Genomic DNA, 5,803 nt, shown 5'->3' with positions numbered 1-5,803 from the left:
AGAAGGTGGTGGTGAGCTGCCTTCTTGAACTGCTGCAGTCTGTGATGAAGGTACTCCCACAGTGCTGTTAGAGAGGGAATTCCAGGATTTTGACCCAACGACAATGAAGGAACGGTGATATATTTCCAAGTCAGGATGGTGTGTAACTTGGAGGTTGTTATATATGTATACTTGTATTTACTCTGTACAGCCAGCAGAGTGCTCATCCCCTGGAGTCCCAAGGGATCCCATAATCCCTTGGGAACACAGGTGTTTAAGGAGGCTTCACAGGTTGGAGTGGCACTCTGGAGGGCGCTTCTCGGCCTTTTGGCTAAGATCATGCGTAACTGACCTGACAGGGGAGTAGCCACCATGACCTCCGGGTGGTTCTCCCTGGATCAGGAAGGTATATGCTTGCGTTTTTGGAAACAGGAGGTGGGTGGGGTGGCTTGACCCATCCACCTCCACGGAGGTGTGTGGGGGACCTGACCCATCCACCTCCATGGCATGAACCTGGTATTGCAGTACTTCCAGGAACGGTGCAGTGGCTCTAGGCCTTTTGGCTAAGAGCATTGGCGCAGAGTGATCCTTGGCGTGAAGGTGACCTCTGGCGTTTGTGATTTGACAAAGAATTGTAACGATTGGCTACGAATTTAAAAAAAAACAAAAAAACAAACAAACAGAGGCCTCTGGTGAATGAACGATAGTTGGTGGGTCACTGATTGGATCTTCCTCAAACGGTTCCAGTTCATCTGCGTGCCGCAATTTTACCTGGTTAACATGTTTTCTGCATGTTTGGCCATTCTTGAGCACGACAATGAACACTCTGTTACCCTCCTTAGATGTAACAGTACCAGCAGTACCATTTTGGACCTCGACCATAGTTCAGTACAAACACTGGATCATTGACAGAGATATATCTTGTGACACAGCAACACGATCATGATACAATTGCTGACTTTGACGTCAGTTTTCAACGCGATCATTCAAATCAGGATGAACAAGTGAAAGCTTGGTCATGAGATTTCTCTTCATCAGTAGTTCAGCAGGGGAAACACCCCCCCAGTAACAGTATGAGGTCCTGTAACTGAGCAATATATACAACAAATGAGTTTGAAGTGAACCCTGACTTATACGTTTCATACTTTGTTTGATAGTTTGAACAGCACGCACTGCTTGACCATTAGAAGCAGGTTTGAATGGAGCTGACCTCACATGTCTAATACCATTGAGTTTCATGAACTCTTGAAATTCAAGACTTGTGAAACAAAATCCGTTGTCGCTCACAACAATTTCAGGTAAACCATGAGTAGCAAACATGACACGTAGGCTCTCAATAGTGGCTGTAGATGTACTGGATGACATAAAATACACTCTATCCACTTTGAATATGCATCCACTACAACAAAAACCATCTTTCCAAGGAATGGACCCGCAAAATCGATATGGATTCTCGACCATGGTTTAGATGGCCACGACCAAACGACCAAAGGAGATTCCGCTGGTACTTTACTTAGCTGCATGCAAGTATTACACTGATGCACACATGATTCCAGATCAGATGCAATTCCAGGCCACCGTATATGATGGCTTGCATCCTAGGGTCTTAAGAGAAGTTGTAATTGGTTGTCATTTACCACAATTCCATGGATTCTAGGGAGGTCCTAGCAGATTGGAAAACTGCAAATGTATTTAAAAAAGGAGGCAGACAAAAAGCAGGAAACTATAGACCAGTTAGCCGAACATCTGTGGTTGGGAAAATGATGGAGTCCATTATTAAAGAAGCAATAGCAGGACATTTGAATAAGCAAAATTCGGTCAGGCAGAGCAGCATGGATTTATGAAGGGGAAATCATGTTTGACAAATTTGCTGGAGTTCTTTGAAGATGTAACGAACAGGGTGGATAAAGGAGAACCAATGGATGTGGTGTATTTGGACTTCCAGAAGGCATTTGACAAGGTGCCACATAAAAGGTTACTATACAAGATAAAAATTCATGGGATTGGGGGTAATATATTAGCATGGATAGAGGATTGGCTAACTATCAGAAAACAGAGAGTCGGGATAAATGTTTCATTCTCAGGTTGGCAATCAGTAACTAGTGGGGTGCCGCAGGGATCATTGCTGGGACCCCAATTATTTACAATCTATATTAACGACTTGGAAGAAGGGACTGAGTGTAACGTAGCCAAGTTTGCTGACGATACAAAGATGGGAGGAAAAGCAATGTTTGAGCAGGACACAAAAAATCTGCTAAAGGACATAGACAGGCTAAGTGAGTGGGCAAAAATTTGGCAGATGGAGTATAATGTTGGAAAATGCGAGGTCATACACTTTGGCAGAAAAAAAATCAAAGAGCAAGTTATTATTTAAATGGAGAAAGATTGCAAAGTGCTGCAGTACAGCAGGGCCTGGGGGTACTTGTGCATGAAACACAAAAGGATAGTATGTAGGTACAGCAAGTGATCAGGAAGGCCAATGGAATCTTGGCCTTTATTGCAAAGAGGATGGAGTATAAAAGCAGGGAAGTCTTGCTACAGCTATACAAGGTATTGGTGAGACCACACCTGGAATACTGCGTGCAGTTTTGGTTTCCATATTTACGAAAGGATATACTTGCTTTGGAGGCAGTTCAGAGAAAGTTCACTAGGTTGATTCCGGGGATGAGGGGGTTGACTTATGAGTAAAGGTTGAGTAGGTTGGGCCTCTACTCATTGGAATTCAGAAGAATGAGAGGTGATCTTATCGAAACCTATAAGATTATGAGGGTGCTTGACAAGGTGGATGCAGAGAGGATGGTTCCACTGATGGGGGAGACTAGAACTAGAGGGCATGATCTTAGAATGAGGGGCCGCCCATTTAAAACAGAGCTGAGGGTTTTAAATCTGTGGAATTGCTGCCTCGGAGAGCTGTGAAAGCTGGGACATTGAATAAATTTAAGACAGAAATAGACAGTTTCTTGAGCGATAAGGGGGTAAGGGGTTATGGGGAGCAGGCGGGGAAGTGGAGCTGAGTCCACGATCAGATCAGCCATGATCTTATTGAATGTCGGAGCAAGCTCGCGGCGCCGTATGGCCTACTCCTGTTCCTATTTCTTATGTTCTTATGAGACCTAGCAATGGCTTTCATCATAACAATACCGGGATGAGTGCTATGTAGCTCATGTACAAATCTTTCTCTCCCTTTTTTAGGCATGATGACATGATTACCTCACAGTAAACAATTTGACTGAATGGACAGCTCATCTTTGCGACTGGTGTAAGGTTTGGTCTCTTCACACATCTCCGTAGGTATTTCAGACCAATCACCACTGAGGACACAACGTTTCACAACTGACAAAATAGGGTCATGGCTGGTCCAGATCCTAACTTGTTGAGCAGTGACAGGAGTTTCATCACTCTCAAAAGCATCCATTACCAACATTAGATCTGCGGGTTGAGGCGTTTTCACATCAGATGTAGGCAAAGGCAAACAACTCATTGCATCGGCACAATTCTCAGTACTGGTCTATGACAAATAATATAATTATAGCCGGACAATGTCAACGCCCACCTCTGAATACGGGCCGATGCATTGCTATTAATACCTTTGTTTTCAGAAAACAATGATATGAGTGGTTTGTGATCCGTTTCGAGTTCAAAACGGAGACCAAACAGGTGCTGATGCATCTTTGTTACACCATACACACAGGCCAAAGCTTCTTTGTCTACCATGCTGCAAGCTCTTTCTGCTTTTGATAAAATTCTCGAAGCACACGCAACAGGTTGTAGCTTACTCGACTCATTGGCTTGTTGGAGTATACAGCCAACACCATATGATGAAGCATCACAGGCTAATACAATATGCTTACACAGATCATAATGAACAAGCAACTTGTTTGAACAGAGCAGACTCTTAGCTTTCTCAAAGGCTCCATCTTGAGACATACCCCAGACCCAATCGTTACCTTTTCTGAGTTGTAAATGCAGTGGCTCTAATAAAGTGCTCAATCTTCATAAGAAATGACCAAAGTAGTTGAGTAGCCCAAGGAACGAACGCAGCTCTGTCACATTCTGAGGCCTGGGTGCATTTTTGATGGCCTTAGTTTTTGAATCAGTAGGCCTGATTCCATCAGCAGAAATCTTCCTACCAAGGAATTCAACTTCAGGTGCCATGAAGGCATACTTCGAACGTTTCAGCCTGAGTCCCACTTTGTCCAGACAATTTAGAACTTCCTCAAGACTGTGTAGATGTTCAGCAGTATCGCGACCTGTGACCAGAATGTCATCTTGGATCATGACAGTTCTAGGAACAGACTTCAGTGGACTCTCCTTATTCCTATGGCTGCAGCCGAACGAATTCCAAAAGGACACCTGTTGTATGGGTGTTGATGCAGGTCAGTTTCTTCGAATTATCAACGAGCTCCTGTGTCAAGTAGGGCGACGTCAGATCTAGCTTAGTAAATGACTTTCCACCAGCTAGCAAGGTGAATAGGTCATCAGCCTTCGGTAACGGGTACTGAACCTGTTTCGAGGATCGGTTAATCGTAACTTTGTAGTCTCCGCAAATCCTGACAGTGCCATCACTCTTCAACACAGGAACAATAGGGCTGGCCCACTCATTGAACTCGAAAAGTGATATGACCCCTTCACGTGAGTCTGTCAAGCTCAATCTCAATCTTCTCCATCTCATCAAAGGGCCGAATGGCCTACTCCTGCACCTATTTTCTATGTTTCTATCATATAAAGGGACAGACCGAGCTTTGTGATAGACAGGCCTTGCATCAGAATCCAGGTGAATCTGCACCTAGGCTCCAGTAAAATTACCAATGCCAGGCTCAAACAAAGGAGGAAACTTTTTTCAACACTTGAGCGCAACTTGGCCTTGACTTGACTCAGCTTCACTTTAACAGTTATCGGCTGGCTCTTTGATGAGAACGAATACAAACTATACATTTCCTCCTCAGGTTGTGTATCAAAGTCAGCACTGGACTGGTCATCATCAACAATATGACGAGCAGCAGCAGCACGCTTGCTCAGTTGTGGGTGCACTTTCAAATAGCCATTCCAAGAATATTGTTTAAACTGACACTGATGAGGCAGATGATTGCCCCCACAATGCCAACAGGGTGAACTCAGCTTCGTACCAGTTGTCGGGCTTTGAGCAGCTACAAGTTTCATGTAAACAGTTGACTTGGCCCTGCCATGAGCAGCTTTGCCAGAAGACGACACAATCTTGTTTACAGTACCTGACAAGTCTGCCGTGGAGCTCCGACCTTTGGATGATATCTGCCTCAAGTTCTCATCAGTTGTCATGCATGCCTGGGCAATCGTGATGGCCTTTTTTAAGTCCAGTTTCTCTTCGGTCAATAACTTCCGGAGAATCACATCATGGTTGATGCCTATCACGAAGAAATCTCGCAGCATGTCTTCCAACATGTTCCCGAACTTACACGGCTCAGCAGGACGTCGTAGGTTGGCGATGAATCCCGACGCATCCTGGCCTTCAGCACGGACATGCGTGTAAAAGCGATAGCGTGAGATCATGATCCCTTCCTTTGGCTTTAGATGGTCACGCACCAAATCACACAATTCCTCGTAAGACTTGGCAGTTGGGCGTAAAGGCGAGAGAAGGTTCTTCATGATGACGTAATCCTTCTGACCACAGACGGTAAGGAGAACCGCCCTGAGACGGACTGCATCAGCCTCCCCCTCCATTTGGTTGGCAACAAAATATTAATTCAGGCGGTCGTCAAAATCCGTCCAATCCTCGCCGTCCACGAATTCGTGCAGAATTCCAATAGTGCCCATTGTAAATAGGAAAGTTCTTAGTTTACCTCGTCGA

At 44.7% G+C, this 5,803-nt stretch overlaps 1 pseudogene; it reads left to right on the top strand.

Moving 5' to 3' along the window:
- The first annotated feature begins 290 nt into the window (after nt 1–290).
- Nucleotides 291–529, top strand: LOC139279767 (U2 spliceosomal RNA; annotated as a pseudogene).
- The last annotated feature ends 5,274 nt before the right edge of the window (nt 530–5,803 follow it).

The sequence above is a fragment of the Pristiophorus japonicus genome, chromosome 1, assembly GCF_044704955.1.
Source record: "Pristiophorus japonicus isolate sPriJap1 chromosome 1, sPriJap1.hap1, whole genome shotgun sequence".
In the NCBI taxonomy this organism is placed as follows: domain Eukaryota; kingdom Metazoa; phylum Chordata; class Chondrichthyes; family Pristiophoridae; genus Pristiophorus; species Pristiophorus japonicus.
The sequence above is the reverse complement of the archived record's forward strand: the minus strand, read 5'-3'. Positions and strand labels throughout refer to the sequence as shown.